At 34.3% G+C, this 23,029-nt stretch overlaps 1 long non-coding RNA gene across 3 annotated transcripts; it reads left to right on the top strand.

Moving 5' to 3' along the window:
• Positions 1–631: 631 nt before the first annotated feature.
• LOC141675174 (uncharacterized) lies at positions 632–5,818 on the top strand. 3 transcript variants are annotated; one of them, XR_012555928.1, is made up of 5 exons: positions 632–806; positions 950–1,280; positions 1,393–2,020; positions 2,607–2,748; positions 5,635–5,818. It is a non-coding gene; the product is annotated as an uncharacterized LOC141675174 (long non-coding RNA). The 3 variants fall into 3 exon arrangements; XR_012555926.1 differs by having other exon boundaries at positions 1,380–2,020; XR_012555927.1 differs by having other exon boundaries at positions 632–818; positions 1,380–2,020.
• Positions 5,819–23,029: the final 17,211 nt, after the last annotated feature.

Raw genomic sequence — 23,029 nt, 5'->3', positions numbered from 1 at the left:
GAAAACATCAAAAAACTGCATTGCTCTCGACATATCTATTTTTTATCCAAAAGTATCCAAAAGTAAAACTATTTGCCATGTTTATGCTTTTAATAGGTATTTTGGTATGTCAAGTTTAATCTCTAGATATGTATTTAGATAATTCTGAAGGGTTCTTATAAGGTTGCACCATTAACATTTAGTAATTTTTGTAAAGCTATTTTCCGGGCCTTATAAGAAAATAGGTGCTAAATTAAAAGCACTACACGCAAAAACTTTGTCTTTGTAATGTCATAAATCGAAAGATTATTTGATGTTAATATGCTTTTACCTATCGCATTCTGCTTGATTACTGTTATTCGATTCTTACATGAAGTAGAAGGTGTGTGCTTATTACTGATTAATTGTTTAATGTATAATTTTAGGTTGTTGGGCTGGTCCTTCATCCAAGAGTAAGAAGAAGAAAGTTATTACCAGTGGAAGAAATGGTGCACATAAACTGAATGATGAGGAAAGTCGCGTGAAAGGGTATGAGGCATGAGAAAGCAGCAAAACTATTCATTTTGAGAGGAAACCTTCCATGGGTAACACTTATTTTTTTGAAGAATAAAAAAGCGTAAATTTTTTTTTATTCCACAAGTATTTTAAAATTAGTAGTTAGTCCACGCATTTTCAATTATATTCTTATTATTTTTTGGAGTTTTATGTAAAATACACACAAGAAGACTTTGGGATATGTTGCTCGCATGAAATGGGATGAACGCATGGTGTGGCGAAAGGGAGCAGAACACAAAGTCTTTTAAGACAAGTGTATCGATAATTTTAAAGTAAGTACACTTGTAAGTAAATTTTAATAGATTTTTAAAGATATAGTATTGGTAGAAAGTTGAATAACTTTAAATACAGGTGTCACGCCCCGACTGATAAATTTTTAATAACGTGTTATAATACTATGCATTTGTTGTGGCAGGAGTACTATGTGTATCCAAAGGGAGTTCTTAAAGAATAACAGGACTTGGTGGTGAGAGCGCATCTTTCTCGGAACTTCAAGTACTATCTTAGTGGTGAGAGGGAGTGACTTTTAGAGAAATTGCATCATTTCTTGGAATGGCAATATGCACAACTAGAGCTTAATATTAAGGGAGATACATTTAGGCCTCAGTACTTCCACCCGTGGGTATGAGTTTCGATCTTCGACCATTGGGGAAGTCCAGAATTCAAGACACTGTCATGTTCTTGCCAGAATGCACGAAAAAAGGTTGAGTCTACACCCCGCACTGGGGCGAAACCATATGAAACAGGTGAGAGGTACAACTAACTTGTAAATTGTTTAATAAGTCTGCTCTTTGGCCTAAGCTTTACGTGAAGATAATATTTGATTATTTACTTTGCATTGACAGAAAATTGTTGAAGGAAGAGGGGCAAAGGGCGAGATACATATTTCTATTGAGGAATTTACGAGTTATATTTACGACTCCAGTGAACCTGTTGTGATAGAGCTGCATGTATGTATTATGTTTTTCTTTAATGCCCACGTTTAAATTTATTGAAAGTGAAAGTCTTATTACTAATAACACTTCAACGAAGGCGCTAGTCAATTTAGTTGATGAGTTGACACCCCTGTTGAGTAACCGGTATTACCCCCCCCCCAATACACGCAAATGGAACTTGAACGAAGAAATGATGGGATCTAGGGATAGGGAGTTTGAACTTGTTCCCCGAGACACCTTTGCGGAGTTTATGGGATCCGGGGATGCAAAGAAGATGATCAAGAGAAGGAAAGAGAAGGACTTGACAGAATTAGTAGATGTTCCTAGTGAGATCTTCTTGAAGATGCCAAAGGTCCAGGAAGAAGTTCAACAAATGGTCTTTTTTACCCCCATGCGAAGTTATAAGTTTTGTTCTGGACGAGGAAATCTTTAAGCTAGCCTCTGCTACTTTTCCAGACCTAAGTCAGGATTCAAGGGATAGCCTTTATATGCGTACAGCTGCTATTGCGCTTGGCCTTATCATGAAGGAAAATGACAAGATTATCTTGTAGGTAATTTTTATTATTATTTTAATATCATTTAATGCATCTATAAATTTACACTAAAACACTCAACATGAACACTTGGACACTAATAAGTAATTTGATAAATTGTTAAGTGCAAATAACAAAAGTTTTGATAGACACGTGTCCAAGTGTGACACTCCTCGCTGATTTTGGTAATTTAGTGTTTAATTGTTTTTGCAATGTACATGCTTTTAGTAACAGAAGGCGACCTTGATATGTTGGTGTGTTTATAATGATAGATTAGTTTAGATTTAGGTTGGGGAACATTTGTTTGTGTTATCATGATTTATTTTTGTAATGTTCTTGCTTTTAGTACGTGTTTAAGATTGAAGATTTTATGAGCTTCGAAATCAACAAACTAAAGTTTAATTTCACGTAGAAAATTTCAAATAAGGTATTTGTACTTTCAAGAGTGGATGTACTACTTTATTTATTTATTGTTTTTTCTTGAATGTACTATTTTTATTTAAGTACTTTTTGTTAGATTTTTGCCCATTTTCTATCTCCAGTGTAATGATTTGTTCTTGTTATGTAAATCAATGTGAGGATTACTTCACTTTCTTTTTGACAGTTGAACTTTCTTCTAGCCGACTTCTACCTGATATTACTACAGGAGGCTCATCAGACTGTGACTATGATGGACGGCACCATCAACGATCAATAAGGTGAAGACATCAACCCTTGTCCAGACCACTTCCCGTTGTTTAATCGTGGTTAGTTATGAACTGCTTTGGTACTGTGAAGATTTTAAATGCTCTTTTGTGAACTTTGGGCAATGTTGTGCGTGTTTAGAAATCTTTTGGTACTATTTAACTATTTTATCTATGAGTATCATGTTTGCCATTTTTGTGACTTTGGGATAACTATTCGGTGATAGGTGTATATATTGCCTGACTTATTATGCAATGTAGTTCATTTATTTTAGCATATTTTGTTTGCAATGTTAGGAGACTTTTATGGCAAGAAGCAATCAATTTTTTTATTATTTCGACTTATATTAAAATAACATAATCGAGTTAAATAATAAGCTCAAAACAATCAACTAAGCCTGTCGATTTTAATATGCACCATAAATAACAATAAATTTGGCCGTAATTAGATTACACAAAAAATAAGTGCGCTGCTTTCCAACAAAATTAGGTAATTTTTTTATTAACCAGAACCCGGGTGCCCTTCGTTTTCAACAAAATAGGGTCATATTAAATTGAACAAAAATCCTGCATTCATCATATTTAATGAAATAGAGTCATATTTATATAAAAAAACTGAAAGTTACAACCAAGAACTGTTTTAACTATATTTTAACTATATTTCAACCGAAATCTGTCATTTTTAAACGTCAAACGACCATCAATTATATTTACGTACCAATGAAAAATGGTCATATTTAAATTACAACAGAACTCGATGGTATTTGATTTATGACCAAAGAGAGTCATGTTTATTTTTCTGAGCGAAAAATTTAATTATTTTGCTGAAATTTCAAATTTAAAATATACTAAATACGACGGCATCGAAATAGAGTGATCGTTTAAATCCTGTCATAATTATATCATTATATTTAGCGGGTCATATTTTTCTAAATACGATGATTTTTTTAAAATGATTAACTTCGGAAAAACTACTATTTTTGCGGTCTTATTTAATTAAAACCAACCATATTTAGTCGGTACTAAAAACGACCGATGTGGTCTAGTCATTTTTTGCCTTATTTTCTCTGGTGAATGGGATAACAATGCTAACATGATATCTTGTTCACTTTGATAAAATATATAATTAGTATTATTTATTTATGTGAATTATGGTTTTTACATAAGAGTGGGGAACACATAATACTTAAAATATCAAATCACATACAAAATACGAACATTTGCATTTACCATAACTGTGCCATTTTTAAAAGAATCCTTATTATACAAAATAAATATAAAAAAATGATAGTCAGGGAGGTACAAAATCTTTGAATGATTAATAAAAGAATAGTTATTATACTAAATCTTGTGATTTGGCCATGAACAGATTTATCATATAACCAACCTCGAATCTTTCTTAGCGACGGCAGCTTGCTCAGATGGTAATGCTGACAAGGCCTTCTCCCTATTCTCCTTCTTCAATTCATCCTCACTATGTTCCTTTTCTATATCTCTTAATTTCTGGAAGAGGTGGCTGATTTCCTCATCACCAAGCTTGCCTTTCTTGAGATCCTCCACCATGTAGACGAATGTCTGGCTAAAACCGGTGGTCCAAAACTCTTCATCTGTCTAAGATTGTTAGTCAACTCGAATTCATGAAGGGGTGTTTTTGGCACATGGAACTCGGTCTCCATGTAACCAGCAACCTTTCGACGTAGCCAGCAACTATTTGACGGCTTGAAGGGGTGTCATTCAAAGCCCTAACCGTTGTTCGTATCATCTATTAACGTATAACACTATCGTAAATAATAAGCAACTAAAGAAGAATATTCCCAAAACTGGAGCACAGATAGTCAGCTTACCAGCACCATTCGTATTCTTAAGATGAGAAGATACACACAATCAGACGGTTCCAAAAGTTCCAGAGGAATTGAACGCTCACCTTCATCACAATCTATATATTAGTAGATCCATGTTTAAAAATAAGAGTGTTCACCATAACAATAATCATAAGGCATTTTCTATTTCTAAACTAAGAAAAATATAAAGATTTTACTATAAAATATATTTAAAATATTGAATAAAAGTAATATTTGAAAAAAATATTCTATTTAAAAAGGAGTTAAATGCAACATATATCATTATAATAAAAAAATGAGTAGTGCTACTGATACCAACACTACAAAAAAAACCGGTAAATATGACCGAAAAATTCCAGTCATATTTAGCCAAATATGACCGCTGGCAGTCATATTTAGCCAGTCATATTTAGCCAAATATGACCGAATTACATCGGTCTTTTTTAGACTGGTCAAAATTAGCAAAATCAGTCATATTTAGTTAAATGTGACCGACTAAATTTGACCATTTATTTTTTACCAAATAAATTTGACCGACTAAATTTGACTGAAAGCGGTCATTTAAAATTTTTGACTCTTGACTTCAATTTTTTATAAAATTTGAATTTCCCGCTTCTTATAAATAAATACAACCGTCAACGGTCAAATTTATAAATTTGACCAACATATTTTCAGTCATTTTTATAAACTTCACCGGTTTAGTATCTAGTCAAATTAGTAAATAAGAGGCCATTTAACTCTGTCAAATTTATAAAAAGCGACTAATTTCGGTCAAATTTAACATACCATTGCGCAAAAAAAAACCTGTTAGACCAATATATCCACAATATAAGCAAAAATACCAAAATCAAATAATTTAAAAAACACCAAAATAATTTACATAATTATCCAAAAGTTTCAAAGATTATGCCCAAAACACTGTCAATCAGACATTTGTTTAACAAGTAAAATACTTCCTGCTTGTGCACAAAGATAAAAATCATTGTTACCTGAATGACAGATTCTATTGTTAATAACAGTTCCTGTACAAAAAAAATTTAGAATGTCATGCCAAACCTTTTGTACTAAAACATATTGAAACGTCTAACTGCATTGAACATCTTACCAGGGGGAAGATTGGGAAGATTGTCAGGAGATGCTGGCTGGAAAATTTTGTATGATGATTCTTTTGTGCTAGTATAACAACAAACTTGGGGAACCAGTTCTTATCCAGGAACTTGCAAGCCTGGATGCAGGTAAATTTTAGCAGATCTCTTTGAACAAGAGTAACACAAGAATTAGGCAATTTACTAAATTACACAAACCTGGATAATTTGATTCAGTTCAACATTCAGAACCTATTAAACAGATATTCACTGACACTGTACTAACCACTGCTTCTGCTTTGACCTGGAGCAACATTCCTAACAATAATACAACCAAACACTACACATCATTTGTTGGATTAATAATCTAACATAATTATTTATTTTCTATTTGTTTTGTTTTAAATAATTGTTTGTATGCGGTCTAAGTATACAAGACATGGTAAGGCTTTATTTTAGGAGTCTGTTAGTAGATTGACGGAGGAAAATCAGCAGTTAGTTCCTGATCTTCTGGTCTGTTATAATCTCTAGCATATTATAAGTATCAGATGTATTCATTCATCATAATTATCAGAGTACGCAGTTGATCCATTCAAAGGTCATCTTCTAAACATCGATGTATTGTTTCTTGTTTGGCTTTAATCTCTGCTAGTTTCTTGTTTGGCTTTAATCTCTGCTAATATTTTGGTATCAGAGCTATCCACGTACACCCACCAACAATGGACACTGCCAAGGGTAAAGAGAGTTCTTTCGGTCTCAGTTATCCCATGTTGACAAAGACTAATTACACGGCATGGGCAATGAAGATGCAGGTCTTTATGCAAGCTCATGGTGTCTGGGAGGCTATAGAACCTAAAGATCCAAAGGCGGTCATTGAGGATAAGATGGACAAACGGGCATTGGCCATCATCTATCAAGGAATCGGGGAGGATTTATTGTTATCAATTGCAGACAAAAAGAATTCAAGAGAAGCATGGGAAGCAATCAAAATGGTACATCTGGGCGCTGACAAAGTGAAGAAAGCACGTGCCCAGACACTTAAAGCTGAGTTTGAATCAATCCGTATGAAGGAAACAGATCTTATAGATGACTTTTGTATGAGGTTTAACAGCCTAGTGACAAACATTCGGGCTCTAGGCGAGACAGTTGAGGAAGTGTACGTGGTCAAAAAGTTGTTAAGAGCAGTACCTGCCAAATTCTTGCAAATTGCGTCAGCAATCGAACAATTTGGCAATCCTGAAACCATGTCAGTTGAGGAGATAGTTGGATCTCTCAAGGCACATGAAGAGAGGCTCAAAGGTCAAGATGAAAATATTGGTGGACAACTCCTGTTGACTGAAGAAGAATGGTCGAAACGGGAAGGAAGTGAGAAAAAGCTCCTGCTCACACGAGAGGAATGGATTAAGAAGACAACTAGAGGAGGGGATTCTGGCAAAGACAACCGTGGGTTCAGAGGCGATCGAAGCAGGGTACGATGCTTCAATTGTCAAAACCAAGGTCATTACGCTAGAGAATGTCGAAAACCAAGACGAGAACAGAGAGCTGAGGCAAACTTAACTCAAATTAATGATGAAGAGCCCGCCTTGTTGGTGGCAGAACTCAAGAATTACACAAACATAACGGACGTAAGGATGATGCTACACAACACTGGTACACTTAAGGCAACGACCAACATAGGAAAGGAAATTAAAGGTAAAATTGAAGAGAATATCTGGTACTTAGATAATGGTGCCAGCAATCATATGACTGGACACCGTGAAAAATTTACAAAACTCGATGAAAGTGTTGCTGGTCAAGTCAAGTTTGGAGATGGTTCTGTGGTACATATAAGAGGAAGGGGCTCAATAAAATTATTGTGCAAGAACGGCGAGGAGAGGGAACTCAAAGACGTATTCTTTATTCCCACTCTTAAAAGCAACATAATTAGCTTGGGGCAACTATCCGAGGAAGGCAACAGAGTTATTCTCGATGGGGACCAACTGTGGGTATATGACACAAGTGGAAAATTACTTATGCGAGTTCAAAGGTCATTAAACCGGTTGTATAAACTAAGCATTCAGGAGAACAGGGGAACGTGTTTGTTAGCCAAAGCAGAAGAAACAAGCCGACTGTGGCATCTACGATTGGGGCATGTAAATTATCAAGCAATGCAAGAAATGTCAAAGCATCACATGGTGAATGGAATGCCTGCATTAAGTCAACCAAAAGAACTGTGTGACGGATGTCTCTTATCAAAGCAAACTCGTAAGCCCTTTCCTACTAAGTCTAATTTTTCTGCAAAAACTCATTTAGCATTGGTACATGGGGATCTATGTGGTCCCATATCTCCTCACACACCTGCTGGAAATAAATATTTCATGTTATTGGTTGATGACTTTACTCGTATGATGTGGGTTTATATGTTAAAATCTAAAGATGAGGCATTGATGATATTTAAATGTTTTAAAGCACTGGTTGAAAAAGATGGAAAACCAGAAATACAAGTTTTCAGGACTGATCGTGGGGGTGAGTTTTGCTCACATGAATTTACAAAATTTTGCGAAGAAGCAGGGATACTTCGACACTTTACTGCTCCATACTCACCTCAACAAAACGGCGTTGTTGAACGCCGTAACAGAACAGTAGTAGCAATGGGCAGAAGTATGTTGAAAGAAATGAAAGTTCCATCTGTCATGTGGGGGGAAGTAATTCGACATGCTGTGTACGTTTTAAACAGACTACCCACACGAAGTCTAACAGGAATGACCCCATACGAAGCTTGGTTTGGAAAGAAACCTTTTGTGGACTACTTAAGAATCTTTGGTTGTATTGCTCACATGAAGATACCCAGTGTACATGTCAAGAAATTAGATGACAGAAGCAAGAAAGTAGTCCATCTTGGAAGAGAACCTGGAACCAAGGCCTATCGGCTCTATGATCCAATCACCGGAACAATTCATGTAAGTCGTGATGTTATTTTTGACGAATCACAAGGATGGCCATGAGAGACAACTGATTTTGAAAAACACTATGCTACTGGTTCCTTTGAATTGGCTGGTTTCGAATTAAATATGCAAGATGAAGAGAATAATGTGCAGAATGAAGAGGAAACGGAGGACTCAAGTGTGTCCACACCACAGTCACAAAGGCACTTATCCGATAACTCAAATGCCAGAGCAAACTCAAGTCCATACACTCCCGAAACCGTAGCTCACAGCAGAGAAATAGTAGAAAATGGGTCTGACGAGTTTGACAGTTTAGATGCTAGTTCAAGTAACGAGCCAAAGCATTTCAGAACTCTTAGTGATATCTATAACAACTCAGAAACAATTGAGCTAGCTGATGAAATGCTCTTGTTGGGAATTGATGATCCAGTGACATATGAGCAAGCAACCAAAGACAATGTATGGAAGAAAGCGATGAACAGTGAAATCGAAGCAATAGAAAAAATAAAACATGGGTATTGACCTCTTTGCCAAAGGGACACAAAGCTATTGACTTAAAGTGGGTTTTCAAAGTAAAGAAGGACACGAATGGGGACATTGTAAAACACAAAGCTCGTCTTGTAGCAAAGGGATACGTTCAAAAGTACGGTATCGATTATGAGGAAGTTTTTGCTCCGGTCACAAGAATGGAGACTGTCCGTTTACTACTCGCTTTGGCTGCAAAAAATGATTGGGAGGTGCATCACCTCGACGTTAAGTCAGCCTTCTTGAACGGCGAATTAGAGGAGGAAGTATACGTGTCTCAACCTAAGGGGTATGTAAAGGCTGGTCACGAGACCAAAGTGTACAGACTGCTCAAGGCCCTATACGGATTACGTCAAGCTCCCAGAGCCTGGTACGCACAATTGAACAAGTGCTTGTTATGTTTAGGTTTTGTAAAATGTCCTTATGAACATGCTGTTTACACTAGGAGGGAAGGTTCTGAGTCCCTGATACTTGGAGTCTATGTAGATGATCTTTTGATCACTGGAACCAATATTGTTAACATTGAAAGGTTCAAAAGACAGATGGCCAGGGAATTTGACATGACTGATCTAGGCACACTGTCTTTCTATCTCGGTTTGGAAGTTGAACAAAGGGAGGGATCGATCGAATTGAAACAGACTGCCTATGCAAAAAAGGTTCTCGAGAAAGCAGGAATGAGTGAATGCAACCCTGTTAAATACCCTATGGAACATAAGATTCAGTTGACTAAGGATGAGAGAGGTGAACCAGTTGATCCAACACAGTTTAAGTCGATGGTAGGAGGTCTCCGTTATTTAGTACACACTAGGCCTGACATCGCCTATGCCGTTGGAGTTGTAAGCAGATACATGGAACGTCCAACTACACTTCATTTTAATGCAGCAAAGAGGATCCTTCGTTATGTGAAGGGAACGATAAACTTTGGTCTAGTTTACACAAAGGGACGAGGAAACTACTTGCTAGCAGGTTTTTCAGACAGCGACCTAGCTGGAAGTATTGAAGATCGAAGAAGCACAGGCGGAATGGTATTTTATTTGGATGAAAGTTTGATAACATGGATTTCCCATAAGCAACGTTGTGTTGCTCTATCGTCCTGTGAAGCCGAGTTCATGGCAGCCACAGCTGCAGCATGTCAAGCGATATGGTTGCAAAGAGTTCTGAATCAAATTTCTGATGTGAAAGTTGGACCTGTTACCTTGTACATTGATAATAGGTCTGCTGTTGACCTAGCTAAAAATCCCGTATTCCATGGCAGAAGCAAGCATATAGACGTCCGGTATCATTTTATTAGAGAGTGTGTAGAACAGGGGTTGATAGTGATTAAACACATTAGCACAGGAGAACAACGTGCTGACATTTTAACAAAGGCTCTCTCTGCAATGAAATTTGAGAAAATGAGGAAGCTACTTGGTGTTGCAGAAACTGCTGCAGGTCGATCAGTTTAATTATGTTGGATTAGGGGGGAATATGTTGGATTAATAATCTAACATAATTATTTATTTTCTATTTGTTTTGTTTTAAATAATTGTTTGTATGCGGTCTAAGTATACAAGACATGGTAAGGCTTTATTTTAGGAGTCTGTTAGTAGATTGACGGAGGAAAATCAGCAGTTAGTTCCTGATCTTCTGGTCTGTTATAATCTCTAGCATATTATAAGTATCAGATGTATTCATTCATCATAATTATCAGAGTACGCAGTTGATCCATTCAAAGGTCATCTTCTAAACATCGATGTATTGTTTCTTGTTTGGCTTTAATCTCTGCTAGTTTCTTGTTTGGCTTTAATCTCTGCTAATATCATTGTGGGTAGTTAAAAATACCATCGCTTGACAACACGAGCCACAAGCTAGCTCTTGAGGAGAGCATTAGAGAAAAAATGGTACAATGAGTTAGTAGAACCGCCTTCTTCTTCAGTAGGTGAGACAGTACCTTTGTTTGTTTCTGAGGTTGGTCAGCTGATCTGCATTTAACTAGTCCAATGCTATTGCCTGTTGCGTATGTTTCTACAATTTCCTCCCTGCACAGATACATACACACATGAAACCAATTACAATTATAAATACATTACGTATTTATAAAGATAAAATTATTCTATTATTAGCTAGTGTTATATACCAGCAATAGAAGAGAGATCCTTGACATATATAAACATATACAATAAATAACATACAAAAATTTGGTTCAACCAAAACACCAACAAAACCCCTAAAAACAAATAGAAGTCAGAGGAGAACAACACCTTAAACCGTAATTGCAACTAGAAGCTTGAATCTAGATCGGCAAACTGGAGCTTGACCTAAATCAAAGCCCTAATTCAGCTTATAAATCAAAGCTTCAACCCTTCCAGAGGTAAGGGTATTTGTCATTAGATAAGAAAAATTAGATAAGAAAAATTAGATAAGAAAAATTGGTTTTAATGGCTATTTGGCATTGGATTTGCAAATTAGATAAGAAAAATTGGCACAAATGATATAGTATTTGGCATTGTTCACGTGATGATTTCAAATATTGTTATCCATGGAGTTAGTGTAAATAAGGGTTTATTTGTAACAAATAACAAATATCATTTGGATTCATTTTCGTACCATTAGTATTATCCTAATAAAATATTAATAATTTATAAACAAAAAAAACAAGTAACGGTTTAGTACACGTGTCAATTAACTACCACACAAATAATGAACTAACAATTTAAGAAACCAGAATTTATAATAGATTTGATTGGTTGGCTTACCTCAATATGTGATTGATTTCATGGAGCATTTTCTTCATTATTTCCTGCAAACAATAATAAATATGCATTGTTGTGCAAATATTTTTGTTCAACCATTGTAATAGTACTTTTGACTAATTTAGAATTATTCAAAATTTACTAAAAGATCTAATCAAATTAAACCAATTAGCCATTAAAACACCTATAATATTCTTCTGATACATAATTAGGACGGAAAAACAAAAATTGAAAGATCGTGTGAGGTATCACATTTATATATGGCAACCACCTTACTTACCATATATGTTGCTGGAATAATTGCTTCCAAACAAGCATCCCTCATCTAAAATGAATTAGATTCATTTATCAAATTGATTAAATGGAATGGATTCTACTAGATCCATATATAAGATGGAAGATGTTATTTTATTGAGAAAAAGCTAGAAGAAAACTGACCTCCATGAATCAAGTTAAAACATATACGTGGTAGTACTTTTAGGCTCACCGTGGTCATATAGCTGAGTTCTGTTATATATTGTGAATATTAGACTTTCTGGAGAATTCTAGATCTTTCATTCTTAATGATCCTTAGAAATTAAACAAGTTAAATTAAGGTTAAAAAATTTAGGCACAAAACATCCAAATTAGTGAAATTATTGGTCCAAAATGTAGGCCCAAAATATCCACCATATCCAAATTAGGCCCAAAAATTCAGTTTATTTTGTAAGTTATAACTGAATTATAAAATTGTCAAAATCTGATTTATATAAATAAAGGTAGACTCAAAATAAAATCAAACGAAATTTAATAAATGATTATAATTTTATTTCTTTTGCCTTCAGTTTGAATCCTTTTTCTTTACCTATTTTAAATTAACAAATATTTTTTATTTAAAATTTTTATTTAGCTCAAAATTGGTACATGGGGGTAAATCTATTAAAAATCGTTATGGCCTACAATAAACAAATAATTCAGAGACTTAAAATATGATACACATGTATAATATATATTTGAATAATCTAAATTGAGTCTCAGTAGATATTGTAAAATATATTAGAAGTCAAAACAAAGAATAAATGGTTATAATAATTGAATAGAAAATTTAAAGTAAAATTGATATTCACCTTTTATCGTTAATTTTTGGATTATATCATTTTGATAATAGTTTCTAAATAATCAAAAATTTGAAAATTATTTCGCCACCTTTCTATGCCCTAGTAAAATTGTCAAAAACTGATTTATAGAACTTTTGAAACCGAATAAATTCATTTTTTTTCTTGGAGTTCCATTATTTTCTCCAAATACTTCAACTTAGATTTTTTTTTATAATTTAATGTATTAATTTTTTTACCTATAATACCTATTTATGCAAATATTTATTTAAAGAGAAAAAAATCTCGCACGTTTATAATCTAGTAAGATATTATGTATGGTTCTCTTTATGCAAAATAATTATTTAATACTAAGTCAAATATATTATATCTGTTGAGATATTAAATGATCTTGATAAGCCGAGTTCATAACACCTCGAGATTTTAGGGGAACTGGTAACTTAACATGTTATCAGAGCTCAGTTAGAGTCCTCCTAACCCCATATATTTAATTTAAATATTTGTTGTTGGTATTGATACTTGTCTTGGTTTTAACTGTTATTGTCGATCGTAGTGAAAAATATCGTACGTTTAATAAGGAGTTTTAAAGAGTATAAGATCATGTTCTTGCCATTTATGTACCATCTTATGATTTTAGAAGAACTGGTTACCTAACATGATATTAGAGCTGAGGATGCCGAGAAGAGGACACAGGTTCAACTCCATAGGTTGAACTCCATGTTAAGCTCAATATTTTAATTAATTATTGAAAATATTGACATTGTACCTTGGTGAGCCTAAATAAATGGGACCAGATCCCCATCCGGTAATTGAAAAATATGTACTATAATGGGCCCATAAATAGGAAAAGATCCCCACCTAGTAATTGACCGCATACTAGGCCCAAAAAGGGACAACACATCTAGTGATCCACTCTTCAAACCCGAATAAACGGGCTTCGGAGTGAAGGCGATATTGCGATATGAGATATGATCCTGATAAGCCCATTTCCTAACAACTTGAGGATTCAGGATGACTTGTACCTGAACATGGCATAAGAGCTCAATTTAGGGAGGAACTCAAGTTCGAGTCCTCCAGCCGCCGTATATTTATTTAAATATTTATTGTTGGTATTTATATTAAACTCGGGTTATCCAATTGCTTTACATTGTATCATACCCGTGCCCAATAACCCATTATTCGATCGACAACCTGGTCGAACCTACAAACACACCTTCGCAGGGCTGCTGGGATCCGGGGATTCAAAGAAGCTGAACAAGAGAAGGAAAGAGAACGACCTGACGGGATCAGCTATGTTCCTAGTTAGATCTTCTTGATAATGCAAGAGGTCATGGCAGAAGTTCAGCAATTGGTTTTTTTTTTTACCCGCATGCGAAGTTATAAAGTTTTTTCTAGATGTGGAAATCAACAAGCTTGCCTCTGCAACTTCTCCAGACCTAAGTCAGCATTCAAGGGATAGCCTTTATTTTCGTATTGTTGCAACTCCGCTAGGCCTTATCATGAAGGAAAATGAAAATATTATCTTAGAGGTATTTTTTTAAAAAAATTAAACTTCAATAAATGCATCTATAAATTTAAACTTCGACACTCAGCATGAACACTTGGACACTTATCTATAGTTTGATAAATTCTTGAGTGCAGATAATAGGAGTTTTAATAGACACATGTCTACGTGTTACACTCCTAGCTTACTTTGGTAATTTAGTTTCCAATTTACTTTGGATCAGACAAGGCTACCATAATATGTTCGTGTGTTTATAATGATAGATTAGTATAGATTTAGGTTGGGTATCATTTGTGTGTGTCATCATTATTTATTTTTTCAATGTACTTTCTTTTAGTACTTGTTTTATTATTCAAGATTGTATAAGCTTTGAAATTAACAAACTAAAGTTCAGTTTCAGAGAAAATTTCAAATTAGGTTTTTGTACTTTCAAGAGGGCAAATACTGCTTCATTCTAATTAACAAAATTTGGTAATTTTTGTATTAAACGGAAACCGTGTGCGTTTCGTTTTCAACAAAATAGGGTCATATTAAATTTAACAAAAACATACATTCATCATTTTTAATGAAATAGAGTCATATTTATATAACAAAACTCAAAGTAACAACCAATAATAGTTGTAACTACATTAAACTATATATCAACCAAAATCTGTCATTTTTAAATATCAAACAACCATCGATTATATTTACGTACCAATGAAAAATGGTCTTATTTAAATTACAACAAAACTCAGTCGTATTTGATTTATGACCAAAGACACTCATGTTTTTTTATGAGCCAAAAATTCAATTTTTTGCTGAAAATTTAAATTTCAAATATACTAAATACGATCGCATCGAAATAGAGCGGTCGTATTAAGCTTGTCATATTTATATCAGCATATTTAGAAGGTCGTATTTCGCTAAATACGACGCTTTTTTTAAAATGACCAGCTTCGGAAAAACTACTATTTTTGCTGTCGTATTTAATTAAAACCAACTCTATTAGGTCGGTACTAAAAATGTCCAATGTCGTTTAGTCATTTTTTGCCTTGTTTTTTGTAGTGAATGGGAAAATAATGGTAAGATGGCGAGAAGAGGACACAGGTTCAACTCCATAGGTTCAACTCCATGTTAACCTCAATATTTTAATTAATTATTGAAAATATTGACATTGTACCTTGGTGGGCCTAAATAAATGGGACCAGATCCCCATCCGGTAATTGAAAATTATGTACTATAATGGGCCCATAAATAGGAAAAGATCCCCACCTAGTAATTGACCGCATACTAGGCCCAAAAAGGGACAACACATCTAGTGATCCACTCTTCAAACCCGAATAAACGGGCTTTGGAGTGAAGGCGATATTGCGATATGAGATATGATCCTGATAAGCCCATTTCCTAACAACTTGAGGATTCAGGATGACTTGTACCTGAACATGGCATAAGAGCTCAATTTAGGGAGGAACTCAAGTTCGAGTCCTCCAGCCCCCGTATATTTATTTAAATATTTATTGTTGGTATTTATATTAAACTCGGGTTATCCAATTGCTTTACATTGTATCATACCCGTGCCCAATAACCCATTATTCGATCGACAACCTGGTCGAACCTACAAACACACCTTCGCAGGGCTGCTGGGATCCGGGGATTCAAAGAAGCTGAACAAGAGAAGGAAAGAGAACGACCTGACGGGGTCAGCTGATGTTCCTAGTTAGATCTTCTTGATGATGCAAGAGGTCCTGGCAGAAGTTCAGCAATTGTTTTTTTTTTTACCCGCACGCGAAGTTATAAAGTTTTTTCTAGATGTGGAAATCAACAAGCTTGCCTCTGCAACTTCTCCAGACCTAAGTCATTCAAGGGATAGCCTTTATTTGCGTATTGTTGCAACTCCGCTAGGCCTTATCATGAAGGAAAATGAAAAGATTATCTTAGAGGTATTTTTTAAAAAAAATTAAACGTCAATAAATGCATCTATAAATTTAAACTTTGACACTCAACATGAACACTCAACAGATAATAGAAGTTTTAATAAACACGTGTCTACGTGTTACACTCCTAGCTCACTTTGGTAATTTAGTGTCCAATTTACTTTGGATCAGATAAGGCTACCATAATATGTTCTTGGGTTTATAATGATAGATTAGTATAGATTTAGGCTGGGTATCATTTGTGTGTGTCATCATTATTTATTTTTTCAATGTACTTTCTTTTAGTACTTGTTTTATTATTCAAGATTGTATAAGCTTTGAAATTAACAAACTAAAGTTCAGTTTCAGAGAAAATTTCAAATTAGGTTTTTGTACTTTCAAGAGGGCAAATACTGCTTCATTCTAATTAACAAAATTTGGTAATTTTTGTATTAAACGGAAACCGTGTGCGTTTCGTTTTCAACAAAATAGGGTCATATTAAATTTAACAAAAACATACATTCATCATTTTTAATGAAATAGAGTCATATTTATATAACAAAACTCAAAGTAACAACCAATAATAGTTGTAACTACATTAAACTATATATCAACCAAAATCTGTCATTTTTAAATATCAAACAACCATCGATTATATTTACGTACCAATGAAAAATGGTCTTATTTAAATTACAACAAAACTCAGTCGTATTTGATTTATGACCAAAGACACTCATGTTTTTTTATGAGCCAAAAATTCAATTTTTTGCTGAAAATTTAAATTTCAAATATACTAAATACGATCGCATCGAAATAGAGCGGTCGTATTAAGCTTGTCATATTTATATCAGCATATTTAGAAGGTCGTATTTCGCTAAATACGACGCTTTTTTTAAAATGACCAGCTTCGGAAAAACTACTATTTTTGCTGTCGTATTTAATTAAAACCAACTCTATTAGGTCGGTACTAAAAATGTCCAATGTCGTTTAGTCATTTTTTGCCTTGTTTTTTGTAGTGAATGGGAAAATAATGGTAAGATGGCGAGAAGAGGACACAGGTTCAACTCCATAGGTTCAACTCCATGTTAACCTCAATATTTTAATTAATTATTGAAAATATTGACATTGTACCTTGGTGGGCCTAAATAAATGGGACCAGATCCCCATCCGGTAATTGAAAATTATGTACTATAATGGGCCCATAAATAGGAAAATATCCCCACCTAGTAATTGACCGCATACTAGGCCCAAAAAGGGACAACACATCTAGTGATCCACTCTTCAAACCCGAATAAACGGGCTTTGGAGTGAAGGCGATATTGCGATATGAGATATGATCCTGATAAGCCCATTTCCTAACAACTTGAGGATTCAGGATGACTTGTACCTGAACATGGCATAAGAGCTCAATTTAGGGAGGAACTCAAGTTCGAGTCCTCCAGCCCCCGTATATTTATTTAAATATTTATTGTTGGTATTTATATTAAACTCGGGTTATCCAATTGCTTTACATTGTATCATACCCGTGCCCAATAACCCATTATTCGATCGACAACCTGGTCGAACCTACAAACACACCTTCGCAGGGCTGCTGGGATCCGGGGATTCAAAGAAGCTGAACAAGAGAAGGAAAGAGAACGACCTGACGGGGTCAGCTGATGTTCCTAGTTAGATCTTCTTGATGATGCAAGAGGTCCTGGCAGAAGTTCAGCAATTGTTTTTTTTTTTACCCGCACGCGAAGTTATAAAGTTTTTTCTAGATGTGGAAATCAACAAGCTTGCCTCTGCAACTTCTCCAGACCTAAGTCATTCAAGGGATAGCCTTTATTTGCGTATTGTTGCAACTCCGCTAGGCCTTATCATGAAGGAAAATGAAAAGATTATCTTAGAGGTATTTTTTAAAAAAAATTAAACGTCAATAAATGCATCTATAAATTTAAACTTTGACACTCAACATGAACACTCAACAGATAATAGAAGTTTTAATAAACACGTGTCTACGTGTTACACTCCTAGCTCACTTTGGTAATTTAGTGTCCAATTTACTTTGGATCAGATAAGGCTACCATAATATGTTCTTGGGTTTATAATGATAGATTAGTATAGATTTAGGCTGGGTATCATTTGTGTGTGTCATCATTATTTATTTTTTCAATGTACTTTCTTTTAGTACTTGTTTTATTATTCAAGATTGTATAAGCTTTGAAATTAACAAACTAAAGTTCAGTTTCAGAGAAAATTTCAAATTAGGTTTTTGTACTTTCAAGAGGGCAAATACTGCTTCATTCTAATTAACAAAATTTGGTAATTTTTGTATTAAACGGAAACCGTGTGCGTTTCGTTTTCAACAAAATAGGGTCATATTAAATTTAACAAAAACATACATTCATCATTTTTAATGAAATAGAGTCATATTTATATAACAAAACTCAAAGTAACAACCAATAATAGTTGTAACTACATTAAACTATATATCAACCAAAATCTGTCATTTTTAAATATCAAACAACCATCGATTATATTTACGTACCAATGAAAAATGGTCTTATTTAAATTACAACAAAACTCAGTCGTATTTGATTTATGACCAAAGACACTCATGTTTTTTTATGAGCCAAAAATTCAATTTTTTGCTGAAAATTTAAATTTCAAATATACTAAATACGATCGCATCGAAATAGAGCGGTCGTATTAAGCTTGTCATATTTATATCAGCATATTTAGAAGGTCGTATTTCGCTAAATACGACGCTTTTTTTAAAATGACCAGCTTCGGAAAAACTACTATTTTTGCTGTCGTATTTAATTAAAACCAACTCTATTAGGTCGGTACTAAAAATGTCCAATGTCGTTTAGTCATTTTTTGTCTTGTTTTTTGTAGTGAATGGGAAAATAATGGTAAGATGGCGAGAAGAGGACACAGGTTCAACTCCATAGGTTCAACTCCATGTTAACCTCAATATTTTAATTAATTATTGAAAATATTGACATTGTACCTTGGTGGGCCTAAATAAATGGGACCAGATCCCCATCCGGTAATTAAAAAATATGTACTATAATGGACCCATAAATAGGAAAAGATCCCCACCTAGTAATTGACCGCATACTAGGCCCAAAAAGGGACAACACATCTAGTGATCCACTCTTCAAACCCGAATAAACGGGCTTTGGAGTGAAGGCGATATTGCGATATGAGATATGATCCTGATAAGCCCATTTCCTAACAACTTGAGGATTCAGGATGACTTGTACCTGAACATGGCATAAGAGCTCAATTTAGGGAGGAACTCAAGTTCGAGTCCTCCAGCCCCCGTATATTTATTTAAATATTTATTGTTGGTATTTATATTAAACTCGGGTTATCCAATTGCTTTACATTGTATCATACCCGTGCCCAATAACCCATTATTCGATCGACAACCTGGTCGAACCTACAAACACACCTTCGCAGGGCTGCTGGGATCCGGGGATTCAAAGAAGCTGAACAAGAGAAGGAAAGAAAACGACCTGACGGGGTCAGCTGATGTTCCTAGTTAGATCTTCTTGATGATGCAAGAGGTCCTGGCAGAAGTTCAGCAATTGTTTTTTTTTTACCCGCACACGAAGTTATAAAGTTTTTTCTAGATGTGGAAATCAACAAGCTTGCCTCTGCAACTTCTCCAGACCTAAGTCAGCATTCAAGGGATAGCCTTTATTTGCGTATTGTTGCAACTCCGCTAGGCCTTATCATGAAGGAAAATGAAAAGATTATCTTAGAGGTATTTTTTAAAAAAAATTGAACGTCAATAAATGCATCTATAAACTTAAACTTTGACACTCAACATGAACACTCAACAGATAATAGAAGTTTTAATAAACACGTGTCTACGTGTTACACTCCTAGCTCACTTTGGTAATTTAGTGTCCAATTTACTTTGGATCAGATAAGGCTACCATAATATGTTCTTGGGTTTATAATGATAGATTAGTATAGATTTAGGTTGGGTATCATTTGTGTGTGTCATCATTATTTATTTTTTCAATGTACTTTCTTTTAGTACTTGTTTTATTATTCAAGATTGTATAAGCTTTGAAATTAACAAACTAAAGTTCAGTTTCAGAGAAAATTTCAAATTAGGTTTTTGTACTTTCAAGAGGGCAAATACTGCTTCATTCTAACAAAATTTGGTAATTTTTGTATTAAACGGAAACCGTGTGCGTTTCGTTTTCAACAAAATAGGGTCATATTAAATTTAACAAAAACATACATTCATCATTTTTAATGAAATAGAGTCATATTTATATAACAAAACTCAAAGTAACAACCAATAATTGTTGTAACTACATTAAACTATATATCAACCAAAATCTGTCATTTTTAAATATCAAACAACCATCGATTATATTTACGTACCAATGAAAAATGGTCTTATTTAATTTACAACAAAACTCAGTCGTATTTGATTTATGACCAAAGACACTCATGTTTTTTTATGAGCCAAAAATTCAATTTTTTGCTGAAAATTTAAATTTCAAATATACTAAATACGATCGCATCGAAATAGAGCGGTCATATTAAGCTTGTCATATTTATATCAGCATATTTAGAACGTCGTATTTCGCTAAATACGACGCTTTTTTTATAATGACCAGCTTCGGAAAAACTACTATTTTTGCTGTCGTATTTAATTAAAACCAACTCTATTAGGTCGGTACTAAAAATGTCCAATGTCGTTTAGTCATTTTTTGCCTTGTTTTTTGTAGTGAATGGGAAAATAATGGTAAGATGGCGAGAAGAGGACACAGGTTCAACTCCATAGGTTCAACTCCATGTTAACCTCAATATTTTAATTAATTATTGAAAATATTGACATTGTACCTTGGTGGGCCTAAATAAATGGGACCAGATCCCCATTCGGTAATTAAAAAATATGTACTATAATGGACCCATAAATAGGAAAAGATCCCCACCTAGTAATTGACCGCATACTAGGCCCAAAAAGGGACAACACATCTAGTGATCCACTCTTCAAACCCGAATAAACGGGCTTTGGAGTGAAGGCGATATTGCGATATCAGATATGATCCTGATAAGCCCATTTCCTAACAACTTGAGGATTCAGGATGACTTGTACCTGAACATGGCATAAGAGCTCAATTTAGGGAGGAACTCAAGTTCGAGTCCTCCAGCCCCCGTATATTTATTTAAATATTTATTGTTGGTATTTATATTAAACTCGGGTTATCCAATTGCTTTACATTGTATCATACCCGTGCCCAATAACCCATTATTCGATCGACAACCTGGTCGAACCTACAAACACACCTTCGCAGGGCTGCTGGGATCCGGGGATTCAAAGAAGCTGAACAAGAGAAGGAAAGAGAACGACCTGACGGGGTCAGCTGATGTTCCTAGTTAGATCTTCTTGATGATGCAAGAGGTCCTGGCAGAAGTTCAGCAATTGGTTTTTTTTTTACCCGCACGCGAAGTTATAAAGTTTTTTCTAGATGTGGAAATCAACAAGCTTGCCTCTGCAACTTCTCCAGACCTAAGTCAGCATTCAAGGGATAGCCTTTATTTGCATATTGTTGTAACTCCGCTAGGCCTTATCATGAAGGAAAATGAAAAGATTATCTTAGAGGTATTTTTAAAAAAAAATTGAACGTCAATAAATGCATCTATAAATTTAAACTTTGACACTCAACATGAACACTCAACAGATAATAGAAGTTTTAATAAACACGTGTCTACGTGTTACACTCCTAGCTCACTTTGGTAATTTAGTGTCCAATTTACTTTGGATCAGATAAGGCTACCATAATATGTTCTTGGGTTTATAATGATAGATTAGTTTAGATTTAGGTTGGGTATCATTTGTGTGTGTCATCATTATTTATTTTTGCAATGTACTTTCTTTTAGTACCTGTTTTATTATTCAAGATTGTATAAGCTTTGAAATTAACAAACTAAAGTTCAGTTTCACAGAAAATTTCTAATTAGGTTTTTGTACTTTCAAGAGGGTAAGTACTACTTTGTTTATTTATTGTTTTTTCTTTAATGTACTATTTTAATTTTAGTACTTTTTGTTAGTTTTTTTCCCATTTTCTATCTTCACTATAAAGATTTGTTCTTTTATGACATATGAACTTTCTTCTATCTTACTTCTACCTAATTATTCTACAGGAGGCTCCTCAGACTGTCACTTTGATGGGCGACACGATCAACGATGAATAAGGTGAAGACATCGACCCTAGTCCAGACCACCTTCCCGTTGTTTAATCCTCGTAAGTTGTGAACTACTTTTAGTACTGTGAAGATTTTAAATGCTATTTTGTGAAATTTGGGCCATCTTGTGCCTGATTAGAAATATTTTGGTACTATTTAACTATTTTAACTATCAGTATCATGTTTGACATTTTTGTGACTTTCAGATTACTATTCTGTGACAGGTGTATGTATTGCATGACTTATTATGCAATGTAGTTCATTTATTTTTGCATATTTTGGTTGCAATGTTAGGAGACTTTTATTGCAAGAATCAAACAATTTTTTTATTTCGACTTATATTAAAATAAAATAATCCAGTGAAATTAGTAAGTCCAAAACAATCAACTAAGCCTGTTGAATTTAATATGCACCATGAATAACAATAAATTTGGCCATAATTAGATTACACAAAAAATAGGTGCGCTTCATTCTAACAAAATTTGGTAATTTTTAAATTAAACGAAAACCGGGTGCGTTTCATTTTCAACAAAATAGGGT

This window comes from Apium graveolens, chromosome 7, assembly GCF_009905375.1.
Source record: "Apium graveolens cultivar Ventura chromosome 7, ASM990537v1, whole genome shotgun sequence".
NCBI lineage: Eukaryota > Viridiplantae > Streptophyta > Magnoliopsida > Apiales > Apiaceae > Apium > Apium graveolens.
The sequence above is the reverse complement of the archived record's forward strand: the minus strand, read 5'-3'. Positions and strand labels throughout refer to the sequence as shown.